We start from the raw sequence: 15,079 nt of genomic DNA on the forward strand, positions 1-15,079 counted from the left end.
TACACGGAACGATTTGCGAATTTTTTGCGAACAACGATTTAAGAACATGTTCAAAGATCAAAATGAACGATTTCTCGCTCGTCGTTTGATCGTTCGCTGCGTTTACACGTACGATTATCGTTCGAATTCGATCGTTATCGTGCAAATTCGAATGATAATCGTTCCGTGTAAACGCAGCATAACTTATAGTGAGGAAGAGGGAGGAACACAGGAATTTTGATACTTACCTACCGGGAAATTCCTGTTCTTGTTAGTCCATAGGCGGCACACAATGGGTTAAGTCTGGATCCCGAGTGCAAGGCAGAAGAGACATGCTCAGCAGTAACCAATCAAAAAAGGTCACATGGTATAAGAGGCTGGATTAACCACACAAACACAGAGTTCGTATGCAGTAGTAATATTTAATAAGGGTGGGCGTGTTGTGCCGCCTACGGACTAACAAGAACAGGAATTTCCCGGTAGGTAAGTATCAAAATTCCTGTGTTCCAGTTAGTCCTACGGCGGCACACAATGGGAATTGCACAGCAGTTTAGAAATAATAGGGGGGGTACAAAAAAAACAGTACTTATGACTTCAGCACTTTAGCGCCTAAGGCTGTCTCCCCAGAGACATTCAATCTGTAGTAATTCACAAATGAAGAACTGCTTGACCACGCTGCTGCTCTACATATCTCCTGCAGGGATACGTTTGATGATTCCGCCCAGGAAGTTGCGACAGCTCGGGTCGAATGTGCTTTAAGATCAGATGGTGCCTGAAGATCTTGCGCTGAATAGCTGAATGCTATTGTATTTTTAATCCATCTGGTGATTAGGGCATTTGAGGCTTTGAGCCCTTTGGATCTTCCGTCATAGATAAGGAATAAATTCTCTTCCCTCCTGAAGTCTTCCACTCTATCTTTATAGATGAGCACTGCCCGTCTGACGTCCAATAGATCCTCTCCTGAATCTGTTACAGGAAGTTTTGGCAGAATGATCTCTTGATCAATAGAAGATGTTATCTTCGGAATAAACCCCGGAATGGTCCGTAGATATATAGCGTCACCAAGGTCTCTAAAGTATGGTTCTCTGGACGATAGAGCCTGGATCTCACTCACTCTACGAGCTGAGGCGATTGCCACAAGAAATGTGGTTTTCCATGTCAGATGCTGTAGATCGGAAGACTCTAGAGGTTCAAACGGAGGGTGTTTCAGCGCTTCCAATACAATTTGTAAGTCCCATGATAGAATTGGGGGTTTTACCGTAGGTCGGATATTCCTGACCCCTTTCAGGAATCTGGAGACTAATGGCTCATTAGCAAATCTTCCACCAAGGAAGGAATTTATTGCTGCGAACTGTACTTTCAGTGTGTTCAGTTTCAGACCCTGATCGAAACCCTTCTGAAGGAAGTTTAGTATTGATGTGAGAGAAAAATCCTTGGAGTTGGAGGTAAAAACCTTCCAGATGCCTTCATACTTCTTCCTAGTACTTGCTCTTCTAGAATTTACCATGGTTGAGATGGTGTTTTCAGCAAGACCTGATTCCCTCCAAGCAGTCAGTTTAACCTCCATGCCGCTAGCTGGAGGAGGCTGATGTTGGGATGATAAAGACCTTTCTGGATTAGGAGGTCCGGTGTGCATGGTAATTTCCACACTTTCCCGTTCGCCAGAGAGCAGGCTAGGGAGAACCAAGGCCTGCGAGGACAGTATGGCAGAATCATAAGGGCTGATGCTCCTTCTTCCTTCACTTTCCGAAGAGCTATCGTGATCAGTGCTGGAGGAGGGAAGGCATAAATGTAAGTCTTTGTCCACGAAATCGATAGACCGTCTAGGAATGTCGGATGGTCTGACTGGCTTCTTGAGCAAAAGTTCTAGAGTTTTGCGTTCGCTCAAGTAGCAAAGACGTCTAATTCTGGGGTGCCAAACCTCCTCGTCGCTTGAAGAAATATCTTCTGTGAAAGTTCCCACTCGCCCGGGTGGAGAGAATGCCTGCTTAGCAGGTCCGCCGTGGAGTTGAGTGTACCTTTGATGTGAACCGCTGATAATCCGGAAAGATGAAGCTCTGCCCAGGAAAATATGGCTCGACTCTCTTCTAGAAGAGGGAGACTCCTGGTACCCCCTTGTTTGTTCAGATAGAATACTGACGAGAGGTTGTCGGTCTGAACTAGGACATTGCGGTTGTGGAAAAGACGGCTGAAATGAAATAACGCTAGCTTGATAGCCCGAAGTTCCCTGCGATTCGATGACATCTCTGACTCTCTCAACGACCACTTCCTTTGCACCCACTGATCTTTGGTGTGCGCGCCCCATCCGTATCGGGACGCATCTGTCGTGAGGACAATCCTCTCCTCTTGGATAAGAGGGATACCTTTGTGAAAAATCATAGGGTTTAGCCACCAAGCAAGATCCCTCAGAGTTCGATTCGAAATAGATATCGGATGGTGTAAGGAGAGGTGGTTCTTGTCCCAGGCTGTTAGTATCTCCATTTGAAGCAAGCGGACATGTGCTCTGGCCCACGGTACTGCATCCAGTGTGGATGTTAGAGTCCCTAATACCGTTATGGCAGTTCTCAGAGACACTGACCGTTGCAATCTCAAGTTGGAAACTTGTTTGATGAGCCTGTTGATTCTGTCAAGTGACAGAAAAATCTTCATCTGTACTGTGTCTATTTGGAAGCCCAGGAAAACTAGTGTCTGTGAGGGGACTAGCTGTGATTTCTGATGATTTATTAGGAAACCATGATCTTGCAGCAATCCGATCGATAGTTGGATGTGATGGTTCAGACATGAAGGGGATTTGGCTATCAGCAACCAATCGTCCAAGTAAGGCACGATCCTCATGCCCTTGAACCTGAGTACAGCTGCCAGTACTATTGAGATCTTTGTAAAGACTCTTGGCGCTGAAGATAGACCAAATGGTAGGCACGCGAATTGGAGGTGGTGAATCTGGTCTTCTAACTGCAGAGCCACCGGTACTTCCTGTGACAAGGAGCGATAGGGATATGCAGATATGCATCTGTCAGGTCTATGGAGGCCAGATAGTCCCCTGCGTTGATAAGTGGAATGACCGACTTGATGTTGTCCATCTTGAATGACAGCTTCCTCATGAATTTGTTGAGGGGCGATAGGTCTACCACAAGGCGGAATTTCCCATTTTGTTTGGGCACCAGGAAAATACGGGAATAAAAACCGCTTCCTCTTTCTACCGGAGGTACTGGTTCCAGAGCTTTCTTGGCGATGAACTCCTTTACTAGAAGAAGAAGGTTTGGGTCTGTCATTTTGTTCAATAGAAACCTGTTTGGGGGAGAGGAAAGAAGCTCTAGACAGTAACCGTTTTGGATTACTGAGAGTACCCACTTGTCGCGGGTGGCATTCTTCCACTGGGGGAGAAACCACTTCAGTCGGCCTCCCACCGGTAGTGGGGGTAAGGTGGCGTCATAACTGGCTGTCCTTTTTGGCTGGAGCCTTCCCCTTGGAGGAAGAAGATGCTGGTCTGGACGGCCTGGCTTTAAAGTGTCTGAATCGATTAGCCCTATAGTCCTTACGGGCTTTAGGAGATGCCTTTGTTTGCTTTTTGTTTCTGAAAAAAGGTTTTTTAGGCATGGGGAACGTAGTCTCCTTGTTCTCATGTAAGTCCTTTACAATTCCCTTTAATTGAGGACCAAACATAGACTCAGGCTGGAATGGTAGAGAACAGAAATGATGTTTTGATGCCACATCACCTGGCCACTGTTTCAGCCACAGACACCTTCTTGACGAATTCGCTGCTGTCATTATTTTGGATGACAGCGCCAAAGAATCAACAGGGGCATCACAGAGAAATTCCGCCGCGGCTTTAAGAGTAGGCATCATTTCTAAGATCTCTCTTTTTGGAACATCCGATGCCAAATCCTTCGTGACCTCACTTAGCCACACCCTTAGGGCACGAGCCACTGGAATTGATGATAAAGCAACCTTAGATGAGGCTGCTGCAGCCGTATAAATCCTTTTGGATAAGGTATCCGTTTTTCTGTCCAACGGATCCTTCAGCATGGTGGAGTCCTTGATTTTTTTGCTAGCTTGATAACAGCTTGATCCACCAGGGGGTGTGTCCCATGAAGAGGTATGGGCTTCCTCCAGTCTATACATGGATTTGAACCGGGACCCCACGTCCAAGCACCTTTCCGGCTTATTCCAGTGTTTTCTGTGCCATTCATCTAGAAGAGGGTGGGAAGGAAACACTCTACCCTCCGATGGAGGGAAATAATAGGCATCACGTGGTGCTTTATCCTTAGTGGATTTATCTGACTCAAGTGTACCTTTGACAGACTTTATCAATCTGGACACATCATCCTTATGAAAAATGAAATAGTCTTTAGACTCTTCTTCTGAGTCTGAAGAGGAGTCACCACCATTATTAGAATGTGTAGGGGAAGCAGCAGCTCTAGCCGACTTTATTCTTTTTGCTGCGGGACCGCCATCCCCAAACATGTTATGTAGTTCACTTCTGATTATATCTCTGATAGATTCAGACAATGAAGGATCAGGTGTAACAGGATCAGGTGTAGCAGCTGTGCATAGTATGCAGATGTCAGTGGGTGCATCATCAGGTAATAGTTCATTACGTTTATTGCACACTCTATGTCTACATTTAGTAGCACACTTTCTTACAGGCGAAGACATGCTGAAGACAATCTGAAACAACAGATGCAAACAACCCTGAAGCCTTTATTACACATAACAAAACAGACAAGGGGGCTCAGAGAGCCATTACTTACTCAGTACTCTGGGGGAGACGGCTGCCTGGCAGTGTGCAACCTGATCAGGCAAACACTTCCTTAAAAAGGAAAAACTCCTCCCCCAATGAGCATTGACACCTCCTCTGGATTGGCCTGGCAAGGCAAGCCTCCAATATACCAGGAATAATAAAAACATTATCCCGGTCAGTCCTTACAACCTGTAAATAACTGCAATAATATACAGAAAAGGTTAATTGGAAACTGAGTGTACTTATCTATAACAGAGCGGCTGCAGTCCCTGACTTCCGGGACGCCGCTCCACGTGTCCTGACCGCGGGAGTCCACATCAGCGCGGCAGGAAGATCCTGGCGCGCTGGAACGCATGGTGGACCGCAAACGGTGCTGAATCAGCGGCCGCCGGCGTCCGCGTGTATCAGCAGCGGGAGGCATCATACATCGGTAACTTGGCGCCAAATATGAAACAGCCAATGAAAAACAACAAGGTGTAGCCTTACCTCCACATGGGACGAGCTTGAAAACAATAACAGCGCCGGGTGCAAAAAAACACGCAACATTATCCAATCATGAGATGTTCACTCACCCCGTCCCGTAGTCAGTACGTCCTGTCCCGATCTCAAAGGAGTATTCAGGCAGGAGACATACATAAGAATAAATGTATGCGGTCCGCACACCGAGATTTCAATCTACGTCCTGAAGTCTTCCATCGGTCGTCTTCTGTGCGGACCGGGATCGCAAAGAAAATTGGAGAACTATACACTATAGCTCTGGGTCCAAGTTCTGATCCCATCCAGGGCATGACAGTACGAGGCAAACTGCAGCACTGCAGCCTGATCTCCAAGTCTGAAAACATGTGTTGTGCCAGCAATACACTGCTCAGGCAAATCTATAAAAAACACAAGAAATAAATGTAAATTAAGTGTGATAACACATAATATATCTCTTCATACTTGCAGAAGGAAAAAACTCTGTGTTTGTGTGGTTAATCCAGCCTCTTATACCATGTGACCTTTTTTGATTGGTTACTGCTGAGCATGTCTCTTCTGCCTTGCACTCGGGATCCAGACTTAACCCATTGTGTGCCGCCGTAGGACTAACTGGAACACCCAATCTCCTCCTTCCTCTCCCTCCTGACCATGAGGCCTGGGAAGTCCTGGAGAAAACATGTCACCAAAAGGAAATAAATATAAGCCTGGCGGATACACAGTTTCCTATTTGAGGGGAAAAAGAAACCGAGAAAGAGTGGGAAGTTATGGATTTGATTGACGGTCGGGGAGAGGGATGCACACTGCAATGCCCTCTCCCCAGCTGAGGGGGACACAGGGTAGTTTCTAAGGGCCCTATTCCACCGGACGATTATCGTTCAGATTATCGTTAAATCGTTCGAATCTAAACGATAATCGTTCGGTTAAAATGCAGTTAACGATTAACGACCGAACGAGAAATCGTTGATCGCTTTATAAGGGTGGTATTACACGGGGCGAGCAGGGCCCGATAATACCAGTAAATGAGCGGCGATCTGCTAGATCGTTGCTCATTTACTGGGCCTATTACACGGCCCGATAATTGTTTGACAAGAGCTGCAAGGACATTGTTACCGATGTCCTTGCAGCCCTTGCTAAACTGGCATACATTACCCATCCACGTTCCAGGGCTGCTCCTGCTGTCCGCTTCTCCCGGGGTCCCGTACGCGCTCTAGCTTCACAGCGGCCTGTCAGCTGGTAGGCCTATCAGCCAATCACAGGCTGGGACCGCCGCGGCCTGTGATTGGCTGAGCGGCCTACGAATTCGAACGATAATCGTACGTGTAAACGCAGCGAACGATCAAACGATGAGAAGTTCTCAAATCGTCGTTGATCGTTCGCAAAAAAATCGCAGATCGTTCCGTGTAAACAGTCTTTCAACGATTTCACCTATGTGTGAGATAGGCTTAAGCGATCGCAAGACGATCGCATAACGATTTTTCCATACGATGTATCGTTCCGTCTAAACGCTGATCGCTGCCCCAAACATGGGCCGATTATCAGCTGCCGAATCGTCTCTAGTGGCACTCCTAGCCGATATTCAGCCTGTGTAAAAGGATCCTAATAGTAGTATGTAAACAGATCTGACCCTCTTAATCTGGTCCTGGAAAGAAGCCACAGCAGTAAGGTTCTATATAAATGGGCAGGACATAGTATAAAAAATTATGTAGTAGGCCATTACTTCTCTATTTTGTCCCTTTTCAGTATGTTTATGAGCTCGACCACCATGAAAGTCTGGCTTAATACATTACATCTTGGGGATTATGTTGCTTTCACTGCTTTAATTTGCACCCAATCCAGCCAGATACATGACATAGCACACATCACTTGTCTCACTCTTTGGGACCCCAGTAACTCCCCGAAGTAAAATTTCTGACCCTGTATAAACCATGTAAGAAAAGGCACAGCAAGCTCAGTAAACTTCCCTGAATAACAATCTGCAATTGTCTTCTCTGTAAGGAAACCACACGCTAACAAGAACCAACCATACTCTACATACTTTGTAGATGTGACTGTGGTTTTCACCTCCGTGCAGTGAACAGATAACAGTTATGTCTTTCCTCAGTCGGTGTCTATTTTCCAGTGAATCGTCCACCACAACATGACATTTTGAGCAAACAAAAAATGTGAGTAATCGCTGCCACGACAATGTGTATTTATGAGCCTATGGGGCTGGACAGGTTCCCATTGAGTGTTGCCATAGGACATTGTGTTGGTTGTGTAAGATATTATTCCTGCCATTCTCAAAACAGTGACATTTTATTTTTATTGCACATTTTATAATATCGCTGTTTTTGCAGACGTCATTGTAAGCTGTGAGTATGGGGGTCCATTAGGTTGTGCTGTCCCATTTATATACATGGGGAATGTTCTGAAAGGTGGGAACACCTGGCGCACATAAGAAATGGATATAACACTGACAGATGCTTTTACACAGTAGCACTTCTGAGGGAGAAGAGAGTCCAATGGAACTGATGAAGAGCGTTATCCCTCGAAACTCATAGTCTGTATTAAAGGTTTTTCTTGAATGCTTACAGCCACCATATATGTTCTGGAGCCCCTCATTTTATCTGCTGCGCGGCACCAGGAAATCCACTATTTCTTCAAGGATTGCCCTCCCTACACTTATAGCACAGGTGTCTAAGGTGAGCACTCATTCAACTGCATATACCATCACACCCTTCTACTGCAGTTACAGACTATGTGCACCTCCCTGGTGTTTTTTTAATCTTTTACAGTGAACATGAAAAGACTTCAATTTGATTGACAGCTGGGAAGAGACACTGGCTGCCGTGCTCTTCCAGACTATATCTCAGGATAGCAGCTTGTCTCTGCATTGAGACCCAATGGGATCAATAATTTTTGACATGTCTAATAAAATGTCATAAGTTATTACAAATGACAGTAATATTTTAAAGGGTTCAGGCTGGGCCTATGAGCATAGCCACCACCTAAACTCAGGACCCACTTTCTTGCTCTGGACATTGTGGCTCATCATCACTATCTGTGACTAGAGAGGAACTAAACTGGCTGGAAGCCAACCAGTGAGCAACTCCTTAATTTGAGAGAGACTTTGAGACTAGAGATATACCTCAAGAGTTTAGAGCAAAAAATGTGATGATTCACATTCTTTGCTTCAGCCATATATAGGTAACTGTGGGTGTGGAAGCATAGCATCCACACTTAACAACCCTGGGGGACAGACTAATCTTGCACTGTACCCACACCAGCAAGAAAGAGGTTAAGTAACCCCTTCCTTGTTGGGACACAGTGTGGGGTGGGAGTGGAGGGTTCATACTCACAATACTCACATACGGGTCTTCACTAGACCCGGCATACTGAGATTAATGTGTGCTGGGCTCTGACTCGCACAGTGTCTGCTCAGCCAATCTTTGGATGAGGCGGGCCACCACCTTAGCTGCTGGTTTTCTCAGCAGACACTGCAGGAGAGCCAACCCAGCACACAGCAAGCTCAGGGTGCTGGGTCTGGTGAAGACATTGGATGCTGAGTATGAAACTTGTCACTTAAAGTGAAAGTACCATCAGGTACATCACTTTGAGTTTCTTACCTGAATGGATTGGTGACAGGGATGTCGGTGGCATGGTCCATTTTTTGAACAGAATCCTGGTTCCCGTGCACAGTGCCGGTCTGTTCCCGAGCACCATCCCTGCATGAAGCACTGGGAATGAAACACCATCTTCTCTGATTCTAATGAAGCTGCATCACAGAGGGGAAATTGTCACATTGGGAGCTGACGGGCCTGTTCCCAGTGCTTCACGCTGAGCAGGTGCTCGAAAATAGACCACCGACATGCACGGGTACTGGACGTCAGTTCAAAAAGAAGACTGCACCACCGGCATCCCCACCCTAGTGCCGATCCAGTCAGGTAAAAAACCCAAACCGATGTACCCCTTTGATGCTGGCACTGTCAGTTCTGGTCTGAATTCCGACCTGAACACAGACTTCAGCAATGAACACAGAGATTTGGGCACAGACCCCAACTACGCAGTTTGGGTCTGCTCATCCCTAGTCTTGAACTTCAAAATTACTCATAGTATCTTTTCAGGACCTTCCCAGTCTACGCCAGTATTGTCTCCAAAGTTGTGTGCATTATGTTTTCATAAAAGAATACTGTAGGAAGGAGATATATATCACATAAAAGCCATCATCCGAGGGAGGAGGTAATAGTTGCAAATGAGATCTTTTGAGGCAATCGAATGGAAGTCAAAAATAGGGGAAAAAAAGCATAAAGGTAGACATAACGTCTGAACCACATAAGAGGGCACTATTAGTGTTGAGGCACTTTTACTATGAGGGGGTATAGAGAAGGGTACGACTAATGTGGGTGGCTCCAAAGGAGGCATTTTCGTAGTGGTGGGGGATAAATAGGGAGGCTGTAAAAATAGCAAGGAGCCTAAGATGTCCATCAGATTCTGGAGAAACAACATGCGGCTGGAAACTTCCATCATAACAATCGGGTCTGGATGGAGAAGAATAGGAAAAATAAAGGAGTCACGGGGGATAATTGTATATAAACAACTGTACGATCTGTAATGGTAATGACAGTAGTCATGGTGTGGCAGTGTTATTTCAGCATTATGAAGTGGTATCATTTATAATATATTTCTGGGTGTACACAGTAGTGTCAGGAAATCTGTATAGTGTCCTTTGAATAAGAAATCCCTTTTTGTAGATCCTCTAGCACATAACAAGTAGTGTCCCTTAGAGTCTCTGCATAAAATAGTCAGCAAACATGATCTTTAAAATACAGCAGTAGTAGTGGTTTTTTTTTATCACACTAAAACCCCACAGAAATACCACCCCCACCCCCCAATAATAGGCAGTTTTACAGCCACATATGCAGACCATGTGCATACACTTAGCTTAGTTACTGTTACTGTGTGGCCTTCCTCAATGACACGATAATAAAAATTGGGATATCACTATATCACTACATACCTGAAGAATACAGTTGGGGGCTATGTTCACACTACGGATGAGACCGGCCGTTCCGTGATTCCGGCTGGGTCACGGAACGGCCGGTCTCAGCCTGGATCATCATGGCCGGTACTTAAGTACCGACCAATTGATCTTTCCTCCATGGAGCTCTGATGCGGGCGCATCAGCACGCGCCCGCATCAGGGCTTACCATAGGACAGAGTGAAGCAAGTGGCCGGAGCCGCTCACTTCACTGTGTATACTGACAGGTCCTTCTGTGGACGGCATTCATTGAATTCCATCCACAAATAATGGACCTGTGAGTTGTTTGCGGCGCCGCATGGGAACCGGCCGGAGCGTATACAATGTGTGTACGCTCCGGCCGGGATCCTATAGCAAACAATGCTCTGTTCCACCCCGCAAATCTACGGCTGTATTAATTATCAATTGTTACAAATACTAAACATCCTCATGGTCATGGTAACTGGAGATACATACTGCATACAAAAGTAGATGGAGAGCAACATCTAGTGTCAGACTTAAGTTCCAACAACTACATGACTACGATATATTTAAAAGAGGCAACAATTTCTCAATGTAGATACACATGACGGATGCAAAAGACAATAACAATATGTATCTATATCAGTCAATTAAGGAAATGTTAAAAAATGTAGAGTCGATCTCTTTTCTAATCCATGCCCTTGGGGAATCTAGTATACTAAGTTTAGAATCCAATAGGCTTCTATGATAAAAAGAGTACCTGATGAAGGCTCCACAGTTATTTTAGAAGCTGAAACGCATTGTACCTGTTTTTGGAATAAAAATTTGTATAGTTTTTATACCCTACTTGGGTTCCCTTAGCTCATTCACATGGAACGGTTTTACTGACGTTTTTTTTTTTTTACTGAACACAATCGGTCACCCCACCATCTGAAGGTACACTTTCTGACATCTTTTTCTCCCCCTGTGGACAGCTGCAGTATGTAAAAGTTTAGTCTAACTGTTCTTGACCAATCACAGGTGCAGACATTCTACACTACACATCTCTACTCTTTTCTCTTCCTTTCACAACCCTATATAGGATAGGTGTTTGCTGTTTAGGGGGGAGTTAGAGTTTAGTTCATTGTACAGGAGACAGACTACAGCCAAGAGTTCTTGTTGCAGTGATTAAGCGGGCCTGGCTTAGGCCGGAGCCCTTGACGGTGACTGAGACTGTTTTTTATTAGACCCACAGGAGGGGTAGCCTTCCTCTGGGGTTTACCTTGTCCATGCCAAGGATTATTCTTTGTTATTCTCAGGACAGTTATTAAAGTCAAGGAACTGTTCTTCAGTAAGACAAAGAGTGGGAAAGCTGAGGTATCTTACTGACTTGCGCACAGCTATCCTGTGAAATCTTGGGAAGTCTGCTATGTCCAGTTAAAAAGGCCATGGGCTCGTATTACCAACCTGGCACTCTCTGATCTTTTTTTTTTTAACAATTGTAATTTTTATTAATTTTCCAAAAAAGAAGGACACAAAATTGAACAAACTGGGTAAGGTACATATGAAGGCAGCAGAACATTGTTATAATGCATAACACAAATGTCAGAGATGCAACTTAACCCCTAAACCGGAGTAGACAGGAGATCCAGAATAACAAATTGCAATAAAAAACAGCTACCAGATCCCGGTCAGGGTTTGGAAAAAAACAATGTCTGTTTGGGTAGGGTCCATAGACCATACTGGGCTAGTAACGAAACAACACAGAACAAAACACAGACTTAGGACGAGAAGGGGGCAGGAAATGTAGGGGGGGGGAGGGAAAGGGGGAGACAAGGACAGGGAAAGACGAAGACGGGGACAGACGACAAAGGATAGGAATCTAGGATGTACCGGAGGCAGGTGCTGACGGAGAGGAATACAAATCCCAAGGAGCCCAAATAGAGTCAAAGGCCTCCAACCTGTTATTCAGAGATGCCGTAAGGCGCTCGAGAGAGCGTAACTCCCTGACTCTAGCTTTGAAATGCGGAATGGAAGGTGGGGTCGATTGCTTCCAGCATTTGGCGATTAGGGACTTGGCCGCAGTTAGGAGGACCAATAGCAATTTGGCTTGTTTTTTCCGGATAGTTTTAGGGAAAAGGTTGAGGAGGCAAAGGCCGGGGTCCCTAGGGACTCTAACACTGAGGATAGCGGAGGATATCTCACACACCTCCCTCCAGAAGGGTCGGACAAGCTCGCATTCCCAGAATATATGGAACTGGGAGCCTAATACTCTAGCACATCTCCAACATAGTGGGGATATCGAGGCATTGAACTTATGAAGCACCTCTGGTGTGCGGTACCAGAACATCAGGACCTTATAATGGGATTCTTTGTAGGTAGTACATATGGAGGAGGTGGCAGCCCTGTCCCATATAGCAGTCCAGCATTCTGGAGGCAAAGTCCTCCCTAATAGCGTTTCCCATTTAGTCATATATGTGTGCTGTACCTGGGCTCCCTCAACTGGGGAGCCAAGGATGCGGTAAATGTCAGAGATAAGGCCCGAGGTCGAAGTCCCCATTCTAACTAGTTGCTCAAAAGCCGAAGGTTTAGAAACTGTGAGGACTCCCAGACGCGACACCATAAAATGTCGGAGCTGGAGGTACATAAAGTGCGCTGAGGGTGGGAGAGCATATTTATCAGCCAATTTATCATAAGGAAGGAGAGTACGAGTTATGGGGTCAACTATATCGGCAAACTGGAAGAGTGCCTTAGATCCCCAGAGTTTGACAGTATGGGATTGGAGACCAGGAGGGAAATTCGGGAAGAGCAAGAAAGAGTTCAGGGGGGAGGCAGAGGAGGAGAGCCCAAACCTGGCAGAACATGAGGACCATATGTGGAGGGTAAAACGGATAGGTCCCAAGAGCGAGAGATGTGAAAAACTAGGCGGTGAAGAGTGCCATAGGAAAGAGTTAGGATGGAAGGGAGCTAGCCATATTTTTTCAATTTCCGCCCACTTCTTGTATGCCAAATATTTGGACCAAGCCGTGATTTGGCGTAGATGAGCCGCCCAATAATAGTGAAGAAAGTTAGGGACCGCCAGCCCTCCTCGAGATTTGCTACTCATCATAACCGAGTTGGGGATGCGGTGCCCCTTGGATGCCCAGATAAACTTGAATATTGCTCTTTGGATACTACGCAGCTCTGAGAGGGGGATACGGACCGGAAGTGTCTCAAAATAGTACAAAAGTTTGGGTAAAATGGTCATTTTTACTGCCGCCACTCGGCCCAGGAGCGAAATATAGTGGGGGGACCATTTGGTCAGAAGGTCCCGTATGTCTCGGAAGAGGACCGGGTAGTTAGCTGAGTATAGGGACGGGTAGGAGGGAGTAAGGCGGATACCTAAATATTTTATGGAGGTAGAGGTCCATTTAAATTTGAAATTGGAACTAAGCTGGGCAATCAAGGGGTCCGGCAGATTTAGGGGCATAGCTTCAGATTTAGAGGTATTGACTTTGTACCCCGATAGGCGACCATATGTACCAAGAAGGGAATGTAAGTTCGGGAGGGAAGTGAGCGGGTCTGACAGGGTGAGGAGGACATCATCGGCAAAGAGCATAATTTTAAACTCCTTGCCCCTGACCGACACACCTCTGATGTCCGGACAATTTCGAATCGCCGCCGCCAGGGGTTCAATGCAAAGAACAAAAAGTAGGGGCGACAGGGGGCAACCCTGGCGAGTGCCATTCGAAAGAGAAAAGGTCTCAGACAACATATGAGGGAATTTGAGTGCCGCTGTGGGATTGGAGTATAAGGCCCTGACCGCCGTTAGGAAAGGCCCAGAGAAGCCATAGCATTGCAATGCCTCAAACATAAAAGGCCACCCAAGACGGTCAAAGGCCTTTTCAGCGTCCAGGCTCAACACAAGGGCACTCTCTTCTTGTTGATTAACAACATCAATGAGGTCAATAGCCCTCCTCGTGTTGTCCCCACCCTGTCTTCCCGGAACAAACCCCACCTGGTCCGCATTAACTAGGGAGGGAAGCCAATACCCCAACCGAGTAGCCAGCAATTTAGTAAATATCTTAAAGTCTGAGTTTAGGAGGGCAATTGGACGGTAATTGGAACAGTCCAGGGGGTCCTTGCTAGGTTTGGGCATAAGAGTGATGAAGGAGTGGGACATGGAGGTAGGGATAGGAGATCCCTGGAGAAAAGAGTTATAGAGAGAAATTAGTTTAGGGGACAGTTCAGAGGAAAAGGTTTTGTAGTAGAGGTAGGAAAAGCCATCCGGCCCAGGCGCCCGCCCAGATGGAAGGCCCTTAAGAACCTCCGCAAGTTCCTCTACGGTAATCGGCGCATTCAAGTCCTCGAGCGCACTAGCGGTCAGAGAAGGCAGATTACACTCGCTGAGGAAATCAGAAAGACATCGGGTACGGGCCTCCGGGTCCGACGGCAAGGTTGAGGGGAGGGAGTAAAGTTTAGAATAGAATTGGTGAAAAATAGAGGAAATGTCCTTAGGGTGATAGTGTAGAGACCCTGTTGAGTCCCTGAGAGCCTGCGGAGACTGTGCGGCAGCCCGGTCATTGAGCATCCTCGCCAGGAGGGTATGGGCCTTATTGCCCTTTTCATAGAAGCGTTGCTTGGAGTAGAGGAGAAGCTTCTCCACCTTTTGCAACGAAAGGTCTTTGAGTTTTTCGCGAGCCGCCACAAGCCTCCGCAGGACACCCAGGGAGGGACGGCGGGCCAGACGCTGTTCCAGGGAAGCTATGGCAGATTTAGCATTCTGAATAGCTAGCATGGAGTCTTTTTTCTGGCGGGATCCTATTGCTATGCAATGACCCCGGACAACTGCTTTATGGGCTTCCCATAGAACCCCTTCAGAGGCGACAGAGCCCTCGTTTTCCGCGAAATAGTTAGAGATACCAGTCTTGATAGAGTCTCTGGTA

This window comes from Dendropsophus ebraccatus, chromosome 8 (assembly GCF_027789765.1).
Source record: "Dendropsophus ebraccatus isolate aDenEbr1 chromosome 8, aDenEbr1.pat, whole genome shotgun sequence".
In the NCBI taxonomy this organism is placed as follows: Eukaryota; Metazoa; Chordata; class Amphibia; order Anura; family Hylidae; genus Dendropsophus; species Dendropsophus ebraccatus.